At 46.0% G+C, this 22,176-nt stretch overlaps 1 long non-coding RNA gene across 1 annotated transcript; it reads right to left on the bottom strand.

Annotated features, from left to right (window-relative positions):
• Positions 1–5,514: 5,514 nt before the first annotated feature.
• On the bottom strand, positions 5,515–6,501 carry LOC124462290. Its single transcript, XR_006955427.1, has 3 exons — positions 6,416–6,501; positions 5,752–5,837; positions 5,515–5,604 (listed from the first exon to the last, which is right to left on the bottom strand). It is a non-coding gene; the product is annotated as an uncharacterized LOC124462290 (long non-coding RNA).
• Positions 6,502–22,176: the final 15,675 nt, after the last annotated feature.

The raw sequence follows: 22,176 nt of genomic DNA, 5'->3' as shown, positions 1-22,176 counted from the left end.
AACCCTGACGGACGCCGCAGTGGACATTAACTGCGTTTGTGAGTTTCCCATTAACTATAACTCTACTGTGTATACCCCTATACAACAGGCCCACCCACGCTATAAACCTGTCCGGATAGCCCATTTTGTGCAGTACCTGAAACAGGTACTGGTGCGAGACCTGATCAAAAGCTTTTTTAAAATCTAAATTCAGTACTGCTAAACGAATGTTTCTGTCTCTCGCAAGACAGATGGCATCTCTAATCAGTACGAGGCTGTCGGTGATCTAACTTCCCGGGATGGCGCAGGTTTGATCCGGGTGGATCACTGTACCTAAAACCGTGGACATTCTGTTTGGGGTCCTCTGTTGCCCCAGAGCCCTGCACCTGGCCAGGACAGATGCCGCTAGCGGCCCCGACCTCAGGGTGAGGTCGTGCCCCCTCTTGGGTACATTACCCTGGAGGCACAAGACCTCCGCCGGGGTGAGCTTCAACATCCCCCAAATTATGATCCTCGTAAAATCGTCCCTCACCAGCCTCGTCGCAGAGGGGTCGTTCCAAACGAACCGGATGCAGTCCTTCATAGCCGGCTCCACCCGCCTCGGCCTCCTGACCCCCTCTCCGCCGTACGCCCAACCGCCGGGCCCCCTGTTGCCGCCGGCCCCGTCAGTATCGCTGGCCCCTCCTCGGACCGCTCCGCTCCAACGTTTCTCCCAGCTCCTCCGTCTGTCCCCCCTCAACATCATTTCGCCGGTGCTGACGCTGGTTTCTCCAGCGCAGTCCGCCACAGACTTTCCGGCAGCTTCAGGTGCGGGCGTCCCACTGAGCCCTGCAGCTCCGTTGACTGGTAGGTAAATGCCTAAGCACTTAGAGGACGTGAGCAACCGACGGGTACATGGATAACCCACCCCCGTATCCACTAACGGACGTGTACGGACCACCAGGTCTAAGCAGGAGCATGCTCTTAAGTCTTCTGTCCCCACAAGAAAGGTAACCCCCGAGGAGGAGAGCTCTGGTGTCAAGGTTCACCCATGGGTAGCAGAGGTGACCGGTAGCCGTAGTACATGCTATATCCGAGTGAAGAGTGAAGGCGCGAAGCGCCGATTGCGCGGAGTCAAAGGTGTCCCGTTTCCGTCTGTCACTTCTGTCACACCCCCGGGGTGGGAGAGTCCGGTCGGGGAGGAGCGACTAGTAAAGCAGCTGAGCCGGCAGGACCGTGGCCCGAGCCTGAGGCCAGGTGAAGATCAACCGTAGCCATATCAGGGCTGCTTTAAAAAGAAGTGGTAGGGTGGGCTGGACCGTAGCCTGGGTCTACGGCCGGAGGGAGTCAAAGACCCCCCCGTTGCCGTGTAAGGGCCAGATGATGTGCTTTCCAAGTACATCACCGAAGGAGCTATGACAGCTCAATCATCAGAGATGACAGGATCACAGGCTATATGGAGGACCAAGTCCCCCGCGGTCCAGCCCCCAGGCAACGGTAATTCTGCGAAGTCCAAACAGGGTCCTCTTGAAGAGTAGTGGCACGGTCGTAAGTGAATGGATGCACATGTGTGTGAGTGCGTGCCATACCCGAAAGCTAACCTAATCTGAAAGTCTAAGAAAGGCCTGCCTGGAAAAAAGAGAATAGCCTATACCAAAACCAGGGCGTGTTTGAAGAGTAGAGGACATCTGCACCCTATGTGCACCTGGGGAGAGAGCGGGTTAGTGGACGGGACACACGAGTGCCGTGAAATTAAAATGGGGGTGCTCTGAAGACGAGTACCGCAGGTGTACATGAGTACAGGAAGGACAGGGCCTGTGAGATGGGAGAAAGAGACAGGGTGCGTGTGGATGTGGAAATGTGTGTGTGTGTGAGTGAGAGGAGAGTTTGAGAGTGTGTGGTAGGCAGAGCGAGAGAGGGGGCTCCTCGGAACCAAAACAAGTTTGTAGTCAAAAACGCAGAACTCCACTCCCCGGGCGGTGCCTCCTGCAGGCCCATGCCACAACATTAAACAGGGATATGTGAGGTCCTAACCGGCCACGACTGTAGTTTCGCTCCCCTAAGAGCTCATCAGGTGACAAAGTTATGAAATAAAACCCCGAACGCAGGACAAGGGCCGATCCTAGGACTATAGACTATCAAGAACTCAGGGGTGACGACCACAAAAAGGGGGGTGTTCGTACCCCGTAGTTCGTAGTCAGCCTCTACCTACCATCCAAGGGGAAGTTCCCAGGATGGGAGGAGAGGGTAAAAAGGGGGGGGTGGCGGTGGCGGGGTAGGGGAAAGGAGTGGGGGGGAGTGAGAAGGGAGTGTGGGGGGGTTTAGGGGAGGGGTTGAGAGGGATCACAGTCTTCATCCAATATCCTGTGTTCAAGTCCTCTTCCAACATCCTGTGTCCAAGTCTTCTTCAATTATTGTTGTCAAACCTGACCTTTCTATTAAATAAGATCCCATCAGTCTTCATCCAAGTCCTCTTCAACTGTTGTGCTTTCTTGTTGTCAAACCTGACCTTTTTATTAAATAGGATCCCATCAGTCTTCATCCAGTGTCCAAGTCTTCTTCAACTGTTGTTTTTCTTGTTGTCAAACCTGACTTTTTTATTAAATAGGATCCCATCAGTCTTCATCCAGTGTCCAAGTCCTCTTCAACTGTTGTGCTTTCTTGTTGTCAACCATGACCTTTTTAGCAAATAGGAGCCCATCTGCAATAACATCCCTCTGGATGATATACCCTTGTCTCAAGACTTTAACACCACCCATTGCTAAAATAAATACAGCTGTCACAGCGTCTGTCAGTCAAGTAGAAGTCATAACTAAATCCAAATGTGAATCTAAATTGTGGAATCACATCATCAGTAGTATACCCAAGATCATCGGGTTTTTCGGCCTTCGAAACACTAGACACCCTCACCATAGGCAGGCCCACCAGGGTTGATCAAATCCCCAGTGTGTGATTCCAGTCCAATTGGTACGTCAACACCTGAATTTTGTAGAAATGTCCAGTCCACAGAGAAACCGTCCAACCCAATGCTGTCCTGAGAAGAAATGGGAAGAAACTAACAGAATGCCAGTGGAACACATTTATATTTATTGATTTGACAGACGCTTTAACCCAAAGTGACTTTAGCAATCCATAGCAACTTTACTAATACAGACCTAATAAACAATGAAACATGAATGTCAATAATAATACCTACCTGAGTTCCTTCACCATAAAAGATGACCAAACTTCACAGTGCACGGACGTTACAGGGTTTCGAGACTTTGCTCCACCTTGTGGACAAAAAAAGCCACTACGACAGTCTGCATGCATGAGGTCAAAGGTGTGGCCTTTGGCCTCTGGTGAAGCCCTAGTGCGGGCTACGAGTCTGACAGTCACACGCGGGCGATCTCCCTGCATTCAGCAGGCCTCCAGCTTTCCGTGGGTATGCGTTTTGTGGTGTTTGTCCCCCAGTTGGGCACCTCGGCCAGGCAAAGGCCATGGCAACGTGGCAATCTCCCTCCGACACCAGCGTATCCACTCAGGAGAGAAGCCGTACCAGGGTTCATCATTCTCCCATCTGCCTGGGGCTGTGCTGTTCTGATCATCTATGGACTGGATTGTGTCATTCATTGTCTCACAGGCAGCTGTGATGTGTGAGAGATCTTGGTTCAGGAGTTGTATTTTTGTACGGAGAGTGTTATTTTCTCCTTTTAAGTCGTTGTAGTCTGCTACTTTTCCATGAGTTTCATTCAATACCCTCACTGTGTTTTTCAGTAGTAATGCTGAGTTCTCTATGCTTTTCTGAGCCCCCTGCATTTCTTCTTTCAGAGCTTCCAGCCACTTGTTTGGTAATTTGGGACAGTGCGTTTGGTAATTTGGGACACAGACTCATTCATGTCATGTGGAGGTCAGAGGTCAACCATTCGGGAAGTGTTTGACGGAGAGCAGGTGGACTGAGTGTTTGCTTGGAGAGGTAGCAGAAGTAGCTAGCCACTAGGCCAGCCACCACCAGGCAGCTAGCTACCCACCAACAGGTAACACCAGCGAGCTGGAAGCAGCTAGCTACCAGGCTGGGCCTAGGAGCAGCCATCCACCATCGGGCAGCAGCCAGCTTTCACCAGGGAGCGGCAAGCAGCCAGGGAAGATGGCTGGAGGAACAAGGAAGAAGCAGGGCAAGAACAACAAGAGTGGTTATCAAAGCGGACAATCCTGGAAGCTATGTGAAAGTTTTCCTGAGACATTGTTGCACGGAAAAGTTATCTGCCAGTTTCTGCATCCCACAGGGATTCCGTGGGTTCCCACTTGGACCTGAAAACTCCAGCAAGGACAAGGAGATGATTGTGGACTATAGGAGGCGGCAGGAGGAGGAACATGCACCCCTACTCATCAATGGATCGGAAGTGGAGAAGGTCAGCTGCTTCAAGGTCCTCGAGGTGAACATCAGCAATGACCCCACCTGGTCTGTTCACACGGACGAGGTGGTCAAAGTGGCCCGTAAGCGTCTCTTCTTCCTGAGGAGACTGAAGAAGTTTGGCATGGACTCAGTCATCCTCACTAACTTTTACAGATGCACTATAGAGAGCATTCTGACTGTTTGTATTACAGTGTGGTATGGGAGTGTGTGTGTGTGGTGTTGTTAGCTATGTGTGTTGTAGTTTGCCGTGGAGGCAATGACTGTGGCGTCATAGGTGGTGTGTGTTGTGGAAGTGAATCCTAATGATGTCAGCCCCTAATGTGACTTGGCAGAGTGACGGCATGACGTTTTTGAACCCCCCAAACGCCAAACCCCGAGCACATCCAGAGGAAACGCATTGAGCTCGCGGCATCCTCCAGGACTCCTCTCACCCAGCCAACACACTGTTTTCTCCACTGCCCTCCGGCAGGCGTTTCACTTTCCACTGCACTTTGACACTTTTTTAAGGATCGCTCCTGTCCATACTTTATTGCACTACACTATATATCCTGCACTTACTTCTGGTTAGACCTAAAATGACGGTTTATTATTAAACTATTTTGTTTCTAATTGTTTTTATTGATGAAACCATATCAAATATTTGTAGTAACAGTTTTAGAAAAGCAATAAGCCCAGCAAGTCCGTGTTTTACACTGATTTTAGAACAGGTAAGGGGGTTTTCTGCACTCCCCTTACCTGTTCCAAAATCAGCGTAAACCACGGCCTCTTGGGGCTTATTGCTTAATTCGTTGCCTTGTACCTGTACTTGTGTAAGGACAATAAAGTTGAATCTAATCTAATCTTTGGTTCTCTAGGTTGGAATGCAGAAGAAAATCCACAGGAACCACATTTAAATAAGGACCAGGAGCCCTTGTCATCGTTGTTACCTGTTGGGATGTCCTGAAACTATGAACGCCAACGCAGGTAAGTAACACACAAGATAAGTGATGTACAAGAAGTAACATACAAATAGGACAAGGTTCATATATTTATATTTATTCAACACTAACATGGCACTACGAGACAATCAGGAGCAGCACAGCCTCCATGGGCTCCCTGCAGACTGGACACTGCTTGTTGCCCCTCTGCAGCTTGCGAGCGCATCAATAGCAGGAAATGAGGTGGATGGTTGCCCCGTGCACGATGCATCCGTTCTTGGGACGGCTCTGACACATGAAGCAAGGGTCCAGTAAGCTGGCGGGTAGGTCGGCCTGCAGACACACACCCACACCCACACACTGATATGCAGACTTTCTATACATAAAACACATTCACCAAAGTGACTTACAAACTGTGTACCGAGGTGTCAACATGTATCCATGGATGCAAGGTTCTGGGGTTAAAAGGTCAGGACTCACAGTGGTGCCGTGGACGCACCCTTCCTCCTCTTCCTCTTTGGCCGAACCTGGCCCCCTTCCTCTCCAATGACCGGTGGATTCCCCTCCTTTGTTGAGAAGAAAGTAGTTGATGTTAGCAGTCAGTTCCCTGAACCAATCTTTCCTACTCACACTCCCTCCTCTAGGACTGACCCAACTACATGTCTAAACTCTTTCTCTCCTCTGTCCGAGATCTCTGACCTCATCCTTTCTCATCGCCCCACCTCCTGTCAGTCGATATTCCCTCCAGTCTGCCAGAGCTGCTTCAAGGTCATCCGTGACCATTTTGCTGTACCTATCTGCAGCATTCGACACGGTCAACCACCAGACCCTGCGCGATACACTTTCTGAGATGGGCATCTCTGGCACTGCATTCCAGTGAATCTCATCCTATACTGCTTACCTGGGTTTAACACAGGAACAAGTTTTTTGCTCAGCCTGGAGAGGAAACGTCTTGGACACACACACCTGGGGTTACAACACTGATGCTAGCTGTCTGCCACGTGGTCTACACACATTTCAAAATAAACACACACTTCCATTAGGGCATTAGGCAACTGCTTCCTCTCCATGGAAATCCCTTGAAACGTGTGCGTGTGTGTGTGTACGTCTGTGTGTTAGTGTGAGAGCAATGTGTGTTCCTTACAGTGGCTCCTTCACAGAGAACATGTCGATCCCTAGCATGGCCCCCAGAGGATCACCGCCTAAGTTGACAATGTGCTGCTGCTTCTGGTCGTACAGCTTTTTCTGAAAGATGTAATGGCCCAGGTAGAAGATCACCTGCGGGGACATAAACGGTCAGAGCCGGCCAGAACCCTGTTGCCCTCAACCAGTGGTTCTCAACCCTGGTCCTCGGGACCCCCTGCCCTGCATGTTTTAGATATATTTTCCTGGTCCAACACACCTGATTCAAATAAATGGGCCTGATAACGAGCCATTAATTTGAATCGGGTGTGTTTGAGGAGGGAAACGTCTAAAACATGTAGGGCAGGGGGTCCCGAGGACCAGGATTGAGAACCACTGCCCTAAACTACAGCGCAAAGGCTGGAGTGAGAACCAAATGTTTGTCATTTGTTTGGACACGCTGCTGGGAAACTATCAAAGAGGAGCAGGGACAACTAAATAATTCCAACACCTGTACCTTTACTTGTGACACATGAAAAAAGATACAATATCTACCTCCTTCCTGGTGTACACATTCTTATTTGCACCCGCGTGCTTCAGAAGGCAGCCAAGTGCGGCTGTCGGCCTCACCTGAGAAGAAATAAAGAGAAAACATTAGATCATGCTCTGGTATTTAAAGAGCGGGGAGCAGGGGTTTGTGTGCTGGGGCTGGGCTGCTTACAACGGTAAGATTGTGTCTGGAACCGGTCATGTTGACGTGCCTATCTGTAGCAAAGACACAGATTAATACATCAACTCCGAGGTCTTCAACCCTGGTCCTCAGGGACCCCCTGTCCTGCATGTTTTAGATGTTGACCCTGCTCCAGCACACCTGATTCAAATGAATGGGTCGTTATCTGGTTATGCCTGTTACCATTCATTTGTGAATGGTAACAACCCCCGCCCCGCCACAATTAGATTTCTAATCTGTGGGAAACACTGGTTAGTGTCTGTATTCACTAGCTACATCGCAAAGTAACCACATTTCAGAGCAACTCTGCCTGGCATGTTGACTACAAATGTGATATTAGCTACCACAGTGCAACGATGGCGTCTCAATTAGCTACACAGTAATGCACGGTACAGTTTTGGCAAAGTTTAAACGCGTCGTGTGGTTAGCCTATAGCCAACACCATATTAATAGTTAACATGACATATAGCTAGAATAAAACCCTACTTTACAAATGTCACAAATGAAATTGCAAATTGCAATGACACAAAGTACATAGATGTGTTGTTATCGGACAAATTACAGTGTGCGCAGCCTCACTCAACGTTACCTGAACTGGCGCTTCTAATGGAAATGGAAAGACGTCACGACTACACATGGCAAACATGTTGAAACATGTTCAACTAGAGATGGTACAATTTCTGGGGAAATTGTAGGGTGTGCTTGCTTACTTGTGTTGGTTGCAGGGGTCCGTATTTAAATTAAATTTCTGTATATTTTATATTAAAATGCATAGCCTACTTATTATTTATAAAGATTACATAGATTTAAAAGCATATTTTTTTCTGCTCATTTACAACTCAAAATACTAAGAGTGAAGAGTAGAATGAAATAGTTGTCTTCTCATTTCCCCTGCAAGAGGGAATGGTGATCAGCAACCTCATAGTTGAATCAAAACGAATACATTTGGCAGACCGGTGTAAAAATGTACCTAATCTCTATGACTTAAACGTCATTGTAAGTTTTTCCATTCTCGTGATATTTTCAGGCATTTAGCCTACTCATATTGCATTAGTTCATTAATAAAGAACCCCCTTTGAAATGTATTTTAACAACAACGTTACCAGCAGTAGCTAGCTATCTCAGATGGAATCGCGATTCAAATTGTATCATCTGCTAACTGAAAATATGCCCCAAAAAACGTAAATAAGCTTGACATTTATTTAGGGGAAAATCACTCATTCATAAGAATGTCAGTGGTAGCGATCATTGTCAGTAACAAGGCAAAATGCGATATAGCCCTGCTGTGTGGAGAAGCTGCCCCGGTAGATTGTCGGCTACAACTACTACTAGACTGTCTTGGTAGCGATTGCGTTGGTTGAATTTGATTTAACGTTACTTCCATTGTACGGTCTAGGCTGAAATGAATTATTTTCATGAACAGATTGACAAAGTTTAGGCTGTAGCAATGGAGTTCAGGTTAGTAGTCACTAGTCAGATAGTTTCACCAAAAACATGTGCCGCCGTTTGACTTCCTACAGTACTGTAAACAGCTGTGGAGATGTTTTTGTTAGCTACAGTAGCCTACTAGGCTACCTAGCCGCTAGCACTGTTCTGTTAGTAGTCTTTACCTAGCCGCTAGCGCTGTTCTGTTAGTAGTCTTTATCTAGGCGCTAACGCTGTTTTGTAAGTAGCCTACTAGGCTACTGTACAGTGTTGCAGTGAGCTACACTAGTTTGAAACCACAGGTAATGGTAATTTCACCCCAAAATCGTTTACTTGTAATATAATGTCATAATAAATCCTACAACGAAAATGTATTGGAGAAGAATGGAGAATTGGAGAAAATTTATTTTAACGACGAAAACATGCATCATAGACCGCTGTAGTATGTATTGCCCGGGCAACAGAGGCTAATGTCATGATGCTAATGCTTCAGTGAAATAGTAGACTACTGTTTCCGAAAGTAGACGTAACTACTTCCTTGTATCAGTTTATATTGTACATTACACTCCACAATTATGTTTTATATCACAAAGTAAAAGTATCTCAAAGTAAAATGAGTAAATAGTTATCACCCTTGCCTATTTGCTTGTGGCGTTTCTGCTCCTCCCTTGCAGTAAAGCAGTTAGCCTAGCTATCTCCCAGAAGTTAACAAGCTGCTAAACTAATGTTCTGCTAGAGGTAGTCACGCGATATTTCGTGACATTAGTGACGTCAGTAGCGTCAGTGACTGTGGCTAGCAAGTTAGCCACCGTTAGCTTCACTTTTGCCACAAAAACTTAATTAAAACCTAAACCGTGCAACAGAACATAAATCCCAATAGAACCAACGCAATTGCGACCAAGACGAACCTTTTGACATCGACGGTGTCTATGTAGTCCAAATATTGACTGAGCCTTAGGGGCGCGAAAATAAATAATATATATGTGAGATAACAATGGTTTGTGCTCGCCGAAAGGCAAGCACACCCCAATTAAATGAGAATAACAGGTTAACAAGCACTTCGGGAAAAAAAAGTGTATTTTCATAATGAGAGGATCTGTTACGGATTTGTGTTATTGCAACACATATGCTGCAGTCCGTCATATATATATTCATATATATATATATATATATATACAATTGTTAACACACACAAGAAAAGCAACCATATAACCAAATGAATGATGGCCTCATTGCTTGCCGCGTCGGAAACACTGTCGATGGGCTTCCATTGCGCCGGGATGTCTTTAGCGTCTGGACAGTTGGTGTTCCAGCCCAGCGCGCTCATCCAGGCCTGGAGTCTGCTCTCTGTGGGTTGGCGCCGGGAGAATGCGGCTGTGAAAAGTCAATAAACAAACAAAATAATTAATTTATCTCGAGTACATCAAGCTATTTGGTTATTAAGAACAAAGAGCCAACACGATGCCAGGATCACTGTTAAACTAGTCTGTGAAACGGCAAACTTTTAAATATAGAATGGATTACTTACACAACACATGTTTAGCGCGCATGTTCATCTGGTCTGCGCGCCACTTGTCGTAGCAGATGCGGTCGTGTTGCCCGGTGAGGTGTGCGCGCTGTTGTGTCGGTGGCAGACTACCGTGCAGGGTCACCGGGAAGGACGCAGTCAGCAATGAAAATATTGCTTGCTCCTCAGCTTGGCCGTTTTTCCGGCGTTTCTAGCGGGTCAGAGCTATGAAATAAGGAAACAAATGTTGACATACAAATATATGAGAATGTGTACATTTTTTTTAACAGTGCAAAACTATGAAGGTTTAAAAGGGATGTTGTAGCAATAAGCTTACTTGTGATCAGATGCCAACTGTTTCAACATCTTTGCTCCTTCGGCAAAGAAGTCAAACTTTGCCGTCTGCCAACTCTGTTGAGCCACAGGGTCGCCGTGTGACAGGTAGCTTGCCAGATGCGACTGCTTTTGAGTGCCCATGTTCTGGGCGGCGGCCGTCTGAAACGCCCGTCTGGCCATCTGACCGGTGACGTTTGGACAACGATACCTTGAAGACGTCACAAACAAATGATTATCTGTGTACCACGACAACATTCTAAACTGTTTATGAAAAGGAAAACATGTCATAGTTCATTTTATGGCCATAAACCTATCACTTACTGTTTGTGGAATCTGTTCAGATACTCTGGATGGTTCACGACAGGTCTTCCAGCTGGGGCGATGAAAAACTGGGGGAAGTCCTCTACTCCGGCTTGAGAGGGCCTTAACAAGTCAGGCCTGACTTGTTCAAAATACATGGAGAACCACTGTGAACACATTAAAAGGGCATTATTAAAAAAGGTTTCGTACACATTATACTCCCAAAGATGAAATCTCAATTTTTATCATTGGAGCTATACATGTATTTCTACATATTCTGTTTTCCTCACAGAATCCTCTTCTTCATCCAGGCAAAAAAACACATCTGGTGTAGCTGTGGTCTGGTGTTCCCGGATACCAGTCACCGACAGTTGGCTACCACCAAAGGAGCTTGATTTTCTTTCCAGCCACTCCTTGACCTTAGAACAAATTTGATTTGATTTAGTCACTATTTAGAGTTATTGTATATACAGATTACGAATAAATAGCCATGAAAGAGACAATGGCACTTACCGTAATTTTTTCCAGAATGCTCGGCCGCAAAAGATGTTTCAGAAGCAAGACAGCCATGATGTAGTTAAGAAAAAGAGCTCGATCTATTTTGGTGATGGGCTTCGCATGCTTGACTTTTGAGACGACAGCCAGAAAGTCCATCTTTGCGGCCCTCAGGAGTAAAAGGCACTCGTGTGGGTGTTGAACCTGGGGGATCTGGGGCCTAAAGAAGGACATAGACGGGACAGGACAAATTGTTAATTTAAAAAACGAAAACATTCAACATGCACCATATAAATATATAGGCTACACACACACACACGAGATACAGTTCACGACAACAACAACAAAAAACGTGAATAGGTACATACGGTTGAGCTGAGGGCGCGCTTGGACCAGCGTCTTGGGAGCCAGTGGCCGAGGGGACATTGGTAACACAAATACCTTGGTCCTTCATCTCGCCAATTAGACTGGCAACCTGCGAGTCCTCGCTGACAATTTCTTTCAGGGTAGAGTAGTCCCAAACGCTAGCTTTGGACCCGAGTCTGGAGAAAGTCCTCTTAGCTTCGTTGACCACATCCTTTATTTCATCTGCAGTGGAATTCTTCATGCACCTTCTCCTAAGGTGCACGGAAAGGGATGGCTGGACGGTGAAGCAGAACTTGCACACCAGCACATTTCTGTTCCTGAAAGAAAGACATGAAAATACAAATAAATGTTATAGGTTGCAAATATACCGTTGAATTACGTTAAGTAAATGAAACAAAATGTAGAACTTTCACTAGGCCGACTTTAAAATATCGGACGCATTCAAACTTACCCAGAAGAAGACATTTTCGATGTTTTGCTTGAATAAAGGCCTAATTCAATGCAGTCAGGGAAGCCGATCGATGGGGCGCTGTTAAAAGTGAGCAGCTTTGAATGTTGACAAGGCCCTCATATGGGTCTGATTCATCGAAATGGGCGTGGCCTACATGGCCTGGTGAACATACCTGGCAGGTATGTTGATCAGAAATGTGGACATTATACTTTGCATTAAAAGTTTGCAGGGACGTAGGTATGGGTAATCGTTCCTGTTATGTTTAAATAATTGTTCAATAATACACAAGTAAATCATCTATACTCGCGCACCATAATAACAACAACAATTATTGCTCGATTTAGACATTTTTCGATTTGACCGACTAATGTTTTCGATAGTAGGCTACATGTGTAATGGAACAATCCTTGGCAGTTACAGAAAATGGAATATACATCATCAATTCTTAATCATTTCATATAAGACCTTCAAAAATCCAATGACAAAGCACTAACAAAAAACAATTGTAATTAGAGCCGGCAAAATCATTTGGACAAACAGAACAAGGCCAGTCCGACCCATACAAATTCAAATTTCTTCTGTCAAGCCACGTATTTGCCGAAATTGGTAACTGAGCTTGCTTAGCAGACGCTTTTATCCCAAACGACTTCCAAGAGAGAGCTTTACAAAGTTCATAGGTCACTGATAATAACAACAAGATAGCCCCGAAACATTGCGAGTAGCCAAAAACATGAAGCACATATTGTGAACACCATTATTACTACTTGGTGATTTGCGAAAACACTGTGTGTAGTATTTTGCCAATAGTGTGAAGCTGAGAATGTGCCCATTGTGAAGATCTGGTCTGCCGCTTTGCTCATTGAGTGTCGTCATGTTTTCGAAAGTATAAGGCTACATGTAGGCTATAGCCCAGCATTAGCCTATAATGTCGGCGCACAGTGTTAAATCTCTCTTCATCGGGAATGTAGATATTATACTTTTTGTTTGTTTTAATGTTGTTATTTTCCAGACTTTGTATAGCCTACTAACTGCGGCCCCATGATCGTCCATTCAAACTCGCCAACATTAAAGTCCCCCTATCATTCACGCGGTTGGGTGGAAGACGATGGGGCCCGTTACTAATCGTTACTATAAATAATTCACACATGGCGATCAGAGTATTTTTCCTTGAGTTTTCGTTTTTTCATTTTTTTCTTATCACAATGTTGACCCTCCTGTTATCCTCAAATTTACTAACATCGTTCGTCCTGGGGGTTCATTTAAGCCCAGCTATACTTTAACCCCAGAATCAGACGTGTACCCAGGGTTTTTGTTTTGTTTGTGTCAGGCGCTTTTGTTTGTTTGTATAGCTAAACGTTACTACATTTACATTTAGTCATTTAGCAGACGCCCTTATCCAGAGCGACTTACAGTAAGTACAGGGACATTCCCCCTCGAGGCAAGTAGGGTGCCTTGCACTTGACTTACTATGAATTATTCACACATATGGCGAGTTCCCTATAGGGAGAGCGTTTTTCCCGAAATATGTTTGGAATGTGTGGAATCACATTAGCATTGTCTTGTTTGAAATCTATTTATCTTTTTTGTCTTGTGCCTCGTCTAATGGGAAGTTAAGTGTTTTTTGAGGGGTTTCATAATACGCTGGAAAAAAGGTAGAATATTGAATGACTGATTGGGATTTGCTTGTCACGAATGGCATCTAAACTCTGAATGGTGTCTCAACACTCAATTTTGCTCAATAAATAATAAACACTTTTTGCAACAGCTAAACTTGACTTTCCACACTGGGAAAACATGTCTGAGCATTCCAATCAATGTAAATAAAAATTTAGTTAATTTGGCAATAACATTTACATGACACTCTTAACATTACAACACCAGAACAGGAAAGAAGATGAAACATTGGATGAACACATTGAATAAAACGAGAAATAAAATAGGCCGAACAGGGTAGTGTCAAGTGTTCTCGTGTCCGAACCGCTAGGGCTGCCGCTTGATCGAGGGACTTGCGTCTTCGAAGGTGTTTTTTTATTTTCTCCATCACGTAGTTGAGGAAGGTGGTGCGGCAATTCTCCGGGGCCCAGGGATGTACAGGCCAAACTTTGTGCCTTTCGCCTCTGTATATAATGGCACTGGCCTTGTTCTCCAAACCGACGGTGTCTGAAAAGCAAGAGGTCACACAATACATGGATATATCAGACGTGTGTGTGCATTGGTTGAGTGGGGCTGTTTTATACGTGTGCCATTATGTCTGGTATAGTCAGGGGTGAAAGTAAGCTGGTACTGGCCGGTACGCCGTACCGGTAAGAAATTACGACACACGCACAGGCCGGTCGCGACAAGGCAAGCAAAACAAGCAATTGCTTGGGTCGCCGAGCTGGCTTAGGGACCCAAGACAGCGACTGGTTAAAAATAAAATGCAATGACAAACTGTGTGAGCGCCCCTTTGATTGTCAATGGAGTAAAGTGCAATGTCACTGTTCCCCTCACTGGCCCCTCAATGGGCCCCTCTCATGATCTGTGCTAATGGCAAAATACAAAACCTCGTCGGTCGGCAGTCATCTTGAAGCGGAATTATCAAAAACAGATACAGGTGGGTTAAAGAGTGATAATACAGTGATAAGAAGTCCTAGTGAATGCTTGATAAGTAAATTATAATACAGTAAATAAATAAATAATAAATAATTAGGCTAAGTGAAATTTTTGGAGCACGCACGCATTAAACCTGGATCATAGTACCGCCAAGAAATGAAAACTACTTTCACCCCTGGGTATAGTACAAACACAGCAAAGCTTTCTCACCCTTGATGTCTAGCTCCTTCATCGACAACGCAAAGAATGCCAGTTGTAGCTCGGAGAGCAACTCTCTGCTACTAAGTGTAGCCGGCTTGTGGTCGAGCACACACTTCCCCAAGTCGGCATCAAAGTCTGCGTAGGTTCGGACCAGATCCACCTCTGCTTCTTTTTCCTCCGGGGCAGATGTCGGAGGTTGGTGGCAGGGCGCACAACGTTTGGGCCTGGAGGACATCGGCGAACCAGGTGTCGTCGGGGTGGAGCAGGTCGGTGTCCCCGGCAAAAAGTCTGGCGCCCGGTCACCAGAGATTGGTGGTGCCTCTCTGTCGGGGCTGGAGGCGGCAGGTTCCTCTACCTCCGCGAGCTGCGGCTTGCTCGCAGTGGCCCGCTCCGCTGCGGACAGTCTTCATTCTAGGGCGCCCATGTGCTGTAGCATCTTGGCCTCCAACTCTGTGCACCGGGCAGCCGCCTCAGCCATCACACTCCTCTGCACCTGTTCCACTTTGTGGGCAAGCCTGCCACACTCTGCCTTCAGCTCCATCACCGTCTGCCCAACTGCTCCTTTTAGGGCGTCGACCTTGATGTCCAGCAGTTCGAACTCCGAATGCGCCATGTCTTGGTCGTTGCTCATGTTAGCCTTGCAAAAAACACAGACAGGTGATTGTCGTTGTCATTGACTAGCGTACAGTTACTGATGGCCATTCGTAGTCTCTTAGAGTAACACCCTTCAAGCGATACATTGTGAAAAAAAACGTACTTTTGTAATCGACAACAGTTTCACCTTGTCGTTGCTGTCGTCGGTCAGTTGGTATGAACAGAAGACAAATACAATCTATGGCTGTTAAGTTTTGGGCTGCTTCTATTGGTCTAAAAAGCTAACAAGGGTTAATTGGAGTTAACTCCCGTTGTTGTGCTGTTACCAGGTAAATAAGTTTCGGCCTGCTTCTAACTGGTCTAAAAGCTAACAAGGGTCAATTGGAGGTAACTCCCCTTTCCACGTTGTGCGCTGTTGCCAAGTAAATTCTAACATCGAAACAAGTCTACGTTGGCCCCCTAATGTTTGTATATGTGAGTCTGGAAACAAACGAGATGTTGTTTGGAGGACATTTGAGAATGGTTTTCGATCAATATTTATTTCTAGATTCTCCGTGACCAGGATTACTTCACGTCATCGTCCATACATGTAGAGCCGAAAAGTAATCTGCTCTTACATTGCCATCTAGTGGGCACTTTAGCGAACTGGGCAAAAACACTGTTTTGATACATTGCATAAAAACACTGTGTAGTATTTAGCAAATATTGTTTCAATCCTTTCCTCAAAACAACACCAACAGAACAGAAGATAAAATCCCACTTTTTATAGATCTATTTGGATGGAAACCATTGCTATGGATGAGCCAGGTCTTCCAAATAGGACTGCCTCAGCTTTTCCAGCAGCGCTCGCTTGGCCACTGTTTTCAGGTGTGTCCTGATTTTGTCCATGACGTAGCCCACAAAGGTTTGGCTGCAATTGGGCGGCGCCCAGGGCTGATCAGGCCAAACTCCGTGGACGGCGCCCAGGCAGATGACTGGCACGGCCTTGTCCTGCAAATCGACGGCATCTAAAAAACAAGAGTCAGAGAGAACAGAAGTATTCGATGTCTGTGCCTTTGTTGAGTGTTACAAACTATACGCATATTCCCCCGTTACTCATTCACCTGTTATTTCAAAGTGGTCCAGTGACATTAAGAGGTGCGCCAGCTGGAGTTCAGTGAGCAACTCTCTTTTGTCGACAACGGCCGGCCTGTAGTCTAAAACCCGAACCCTGGTGGCTGGGTCCAAGTCCTCGTAGCAGAGGACCACGCAACGCTTCTTTGGCTCCCCATTTGGAACCCTCCATTTGTCCGTCCTGGGGAGACGAGGGTCGCTTGGACGGGGCACCCTGCATTAGTCCGTCCTGGGGAGACAAGGGTCGCTTGGTCCGGGGACTTCCATGCCTGGAGTCTGTCTGCGACACCGCGGGTGGCGAGGGCTTGGCGTCCGGTCGACGGGGTCCGCCATGTGGACAGGGCTGGGAGCGCCCCGCTGGGCCATGGCATCCTCTGCCCGCCTGGCCCTTTGAAGGCGCACGGCCGTCACCTCCAGTTCCGCTGCCGACAGTCTGCTTTCCAGGGTGGCCAAATGCTCCAGCATCCTGGCTTCCACTTTTACACAGCAGGCCTTTGTCTCCGACGCCATTCTGCACTGTGCCTGCACCAGGCCGTCTTCGAGCCACGCGCACTCGGCCTTCAGCTCCCCGACCCTCTGGCTCACAGCACTTTGGAGAGCCTCCATATGCATTTCGATGCTCATCTCTCCCCTGCCAAAAACACAGACAGGTGACAAACTGAGTTATATGCAGAGAAAAGCAGTAAGTGTGTGTGTGTGGGGGGGGTGAGTGCGCGTGTGTGTGTGTTCGTTCGTTCCCTACACGACTAGGCCATGTCCCCAAAACGGATAGGCCATTTTGAGAGGCCTATAGCCAGATAAAACATTTGTACACGTTTAGCAATGTACACGGTTTGGCTATAAAGTCCCAGATTTGTTTAGTATTCATTAGTCGGTTTGGTGAAGGAGGCTATATGCCCATCCGTGTGTATGGTAGCCTATAGTAGATTGTGAATACGTCGACAATAAAGGCTATGGCAGGATGGGCGCATTGCTCGGGATGAACAAACGTTTTATTAAGCCCTATACATGGCAAAGTTGAAACTCGTCACGACATTAACTAAGTATAGCACGATGATAGGAGACCGACACAAGCTAGAAAGTCTTACTTTACAAGAAGAAACACTTTCTTTGTAATCGACAACAGTTTAGCCTTCTTCTCCACAGTGTAGTTGTTGCTGTCGGTCAGTCGGTATGAACAGAAGACAAACCATCTATGGCTGATCGGTGTTCCTTGGCCCTCCACCTGCAACTAACATAACACGGTGACATTGACCAGAGGCTCTGCCTTTACTATTTGTGCTCTTACTCTGCCATCTAGTGGGCACTTTAGAGAGAGCTTTACAAAGTTCATAGGTCACTGATAATAACAACAAGATGGCCCCAAAACATCTCTCTTCATCAGGGCCCGTATCCTTAAAGATTCTGAGAATTCCTTGCCAGGAGTTTTAGCTTAGAAGTGATTCCAGAACATTTTCAGTGAACTCTGAGCCAGGAATGGATGGAAAATCCTATTTTAGTGAGGAGGTGTGGTTGACCCCGTTGCTAGGTATGAGTCATCATTTCAAAAGCCGTGATTGGTTGATCCTACAAGTTTGATGAAAATGAACTTTTGGTGATAATGAGCAAAGGATGTCCCCTTAAAATCAATAAACAAAATTATACACTCTAATGTTATGCAGACTATAATTGTAAATAATATTTCACATTCAAGAAAATATCTGGAAAATGAATAGTAAGCTGTAGGGGTTATAGCCTAACATTAGAATCTAAAATATGTGAAAACTTAAGATCATTACACCCTGTTCAAATAATGATTTGTGTCTTATTTGCTCATATTAATATCCTAGCTGGCATATTTTGTACTTTCACTTCCATATGGACCCCATTGAAAACTATGGCCTATCTCAAGGGGCTGTCCTTAATGAAGTAGAAATTGCAACGTCACAACTCAGTGTGGTCTTAACGAGGGTAACACAGCTCAGCTTTTAACAAAATGTGTGTGATTGCTGGCTGGTCTATTTATGAAGACTTGTATCGCAAGCCGAACTGGACTGAGGAGCAAGGTTTGTTGCTGGCCCACTTGGTGAAAGAACATAAAGGTATGTTACGAGGAAAATTTGGCCCAACTGTCACTAGCCAAGGCAAGAGGCGCGCCTGGGACACAATATCCCAAACAATCAATGCCTCTTTTCCACTGGTGGTGCGGACAGGCGACGATTGTGAGAAAAGGTGGTATGTGCTGCAGTCCAAGGCAAAAGATGAGATTGCAGCACACAAGCGGGAATCCTCACTCACAGGTGAGCAAAATACTATGGCCTACCACAATCTGGCAACTTGCTCCTGCTGGCAAAGTTAATTTACATGCCTAAGTACTGTGTTCATTGACTGTTTCTTTATAGGGGGTGGACCACCTGCAAAGCGGCTGTCCCAGGTGGCTGACACTGTCTTTCAAGTCCTGGGACACTGAGGTCAGTGTCACCGGGCTGCCAACAGGCATTGACATGTCAATGATGCAGGCCCTTGAAATGCAGCAAAGGTAGGACACAGGGACATTGCAGAAGCCATTTCATGTGTTATCCATGCTCATTGTATTAAATTAATTTAATCAAAACAATAATTAAACTAGGCCTATGTATTTCTATAGCATGGAGCCATCACAAGAACCGGGCCCATCAAGTTTGCCGGCAAGACTGAACCATCTGCAGCTGCTACTCAGGATAGCCTGGCGGATCAAACACCATTCCCATCCGCAGCACCTGCTCCGGCAGCATCCCTGCAGGAGAGAAGATTGCAACTCACAATTGATGTTTGAAAATCAAAAAAAAGTAATTTCCCTTCAGGAGGAGTACTACCGCCTTAAAATTGAACACCTAAAAAATAAACCATTTAGAGATTGTGTTCTGTGTCTTGCATTTAACAATTTCAGGTGATGTGCAGTAAAACTGTGGTAGTTCTTAATACCATCACAAGTTCTCAAATGACATGGGGCTACAGCTTGCCTGAAATGTACATTTGTGAATTACAAGGCCCACTAAACACCGCTCTGATGGTTATCAACCTTAGCCTCTAATTCCTTCTGCAAAAGTTGCCTAGGATACATCACTTAGGTTTTGTGTTGTTATAAATGTGACTTTCACTTTTAATCAGGGTATTTATGACTAAACTGTTGACACATTTCATTTTATACCCTAAAAATGTTGTCCCAAATTACCTGAAACATGCGTCCCAATTTACCACACCATATTTGGTAATTTGGGACACCAAGAACATTTTCAAATTAAATTAATATAAACATAATTTCAAAAATGTTTATTTTTATTTTAGTACACTATTACATCACACATATTTGCTCAACATTGGTGTCCACATTAAATTGAGCATATACATTTTACAGATTAAAATCCTCATAAAGCACATGTCATTCTTCTCACCTCTTGATTTTCGGGGTCAACTTCCTGTTTGATGCTGACCACCCCCCCCCCCCCCCGTGTGATGTCACCTACGTTATGTCATGTGACTTTAGTTATATGCTTCCTAAGCAATGTATTAGCACCCCTAACTTTACCATAGCCTGTTCAAGGCAGAAGTAAAATGCTTTTTCGTTATGCTGTACCAAATTACCTGATGTCCCAATATACCTGAATTCACCCTACTGAAGCTTTGACTGCATGAGGCTGCTTGATGGGCCAATTTAAATTTGAATGGGTTATAGGCCCTACTAGACGATTGAGAAGAACACATCGTTATTGATTGCATTCATACGTGGTTTACCAGACAATAACCAAATGACAACGCTTCTCTCCCGCGTGTAATAGCCAGCGCTCATGTTACGGATTCGTGTTATTGCAACAAATATACTGCAGTCCAAGGCAGAAGTAGAATGCCTTTTCTTTATGCTGTCCCAAATGACCTGATGTCCCAATATACCTGAATTCACCCATATGCCGGAGCCTTGACTGAAGCTGCTTGATGGGCCAAATTTAAATTTGAATGGGTTATATTTCCTTCCCATGGCCGATAGGTGCGAGTTTGTAATTCCATCTGGGCTATCTCTATTGAAAAGAACACATCGTTATTGATTGCATTCATAAGTAGGCTAATAGCCAGCGCTCTTTTTCAGAGTACATTTTGGAGCAGCCTTCTGACAGCTGCTCCGTTCGTCATTGATTTGGGATTATTGCTGTGCAGTAATGTGATTTGTGTGTCTTTTTATTTATGTTTTTAGTTGCGCCCATACAAAAGCCAGCGCTCCAGTTACGGATTAGGGTTATTGCAACAAATATGCTGCAGTCCGGCAGGGGGCACCGCACAGCCGGCTGCTCAAAAGTCAGTGCTGCACGTTGGCACTGAGTAAGAAGATGAACACAATCGCAGGTGTGTTTGACTTCCTGCGGCATCGGCGGCGCCTACAGCCGGCTGCCTCGAAGCTGAGAATGCCATTGGCTGCTTCAAGTCAGCCGGGCTGCAAGCAACGCCGGCGCTGCATGAAGTCGAACGCACCTATCGTTATTGATTTCATTCAAACGTGGTTTTGCCAGGCAAAAACCTGTTTCATTTTATTTTATTTTTTTTGTGCTCATCTATTCCATCTTCCATCGCAAAAGACTTGTGTCAAATGCTTCCCCAGTCGGGAAGAAAACCAATAATCAATCCATAAAATCATCCATCAATCAATCCAAGCTTCTGCTCCCAATGACGTCAGTGCGGTCAGCTGTCGGGGTTGGGGTTTCATATGGGTAGTGGGTTAGCCTAGCCTCCTAGCCAGCCTGTGGGTATGTAGGTAAGCGCTTGCCCACGAGCTTGGCACTCATTTGAATGGCACTCGTTTACATATCCCTAGCTAGCCCATTTGTCGAGGCGCTTTGACACCGCCCAGCAAACTTCACAGTGCACGGACGTTACAGGGTTTTGAGACTTTGCTCCACCTTGTGGACAAAAAAAGCCACTACGACAGTCTGCATGCATGAGGTCAAAGGTGTGGCCTTTGGCCTCTGGTGAAGCCCTTGTGCGGGCTACGAGTCTGACAGTCACACGCGGGCGATCTCCCTGCATTCAGCAGGCCTCCAGCTTTCTGTGGGTATGCGTTTTGTGGTGTTTGTCCCCCAATTGGGCACGTCGGCCAGGCAAAGGCCATGGCAACGTCGCAATCTCCCTCCGACACCAGCGTGTCCACTCAGGAGAGAAGCCGTACCAGGGTTCATCATTCTCCCATCTGCCTGGGGCTGTGCTGTTTTGATCATCTATGGACTGGATTGTGTCGTTCATTGTCTCACGGGCAGCTGTGATGTGTGAGAGATCTTGGTTCAGGAGTCGTATTTTTGTACGGAGAGTGTTATTTTCTCCTTTTAAGTCGTCGTAGTCTGCTACTTTTCCATGAGTTTCATTCAATACCTTCACTGTGTTTTTCAGTAGTAATGCTGAGTTCTCTATGCTTTTCTGAGCCCCCTTCCTTTTTGTCTTTCAGAGCTTCAGCCACTTGTTTAGTAATTTGGGACAGTATGTTTGGTAATTCGGGACACAGACTCATTCATGTCATGTCCTGTGGAGGTCAGAGGTCAACCATTCGGGAAGTGTTTTGACGGAGAGCAGGTGGACTGAGTGTTTGTTTGGAGAGGTAGCAGAAGTAGCTAGCCACTAGGCCAGCCACCACTGGGAAGCAGCCAGCTACCAGCAGGCAGCTAGCTACCCACC

The sequence above is a fragment of the Hypomesus transpacificus genome, unplaced genomic scaffold (genome assembly GCF_021917145.1).
Source record: "Hypomesus transpacificus isolate Combined female unplaced genomic scaffold, fHypTra1 scaffold_211, whole genome shotgun sequence".
Taxonomy (NCBI): domain Eukaryota; kingdom Metazoa; phylum Chordata; class Actinopteri; order Osmeriformes; family Osmeridae; genus Hypomesus; species Hypomesus transpacificus.
The sequence above is the reverse complement of the archived record's forward strand: the minus strand, read 5'-3'. Positions and strand labels throughout refer to the sequence as shown.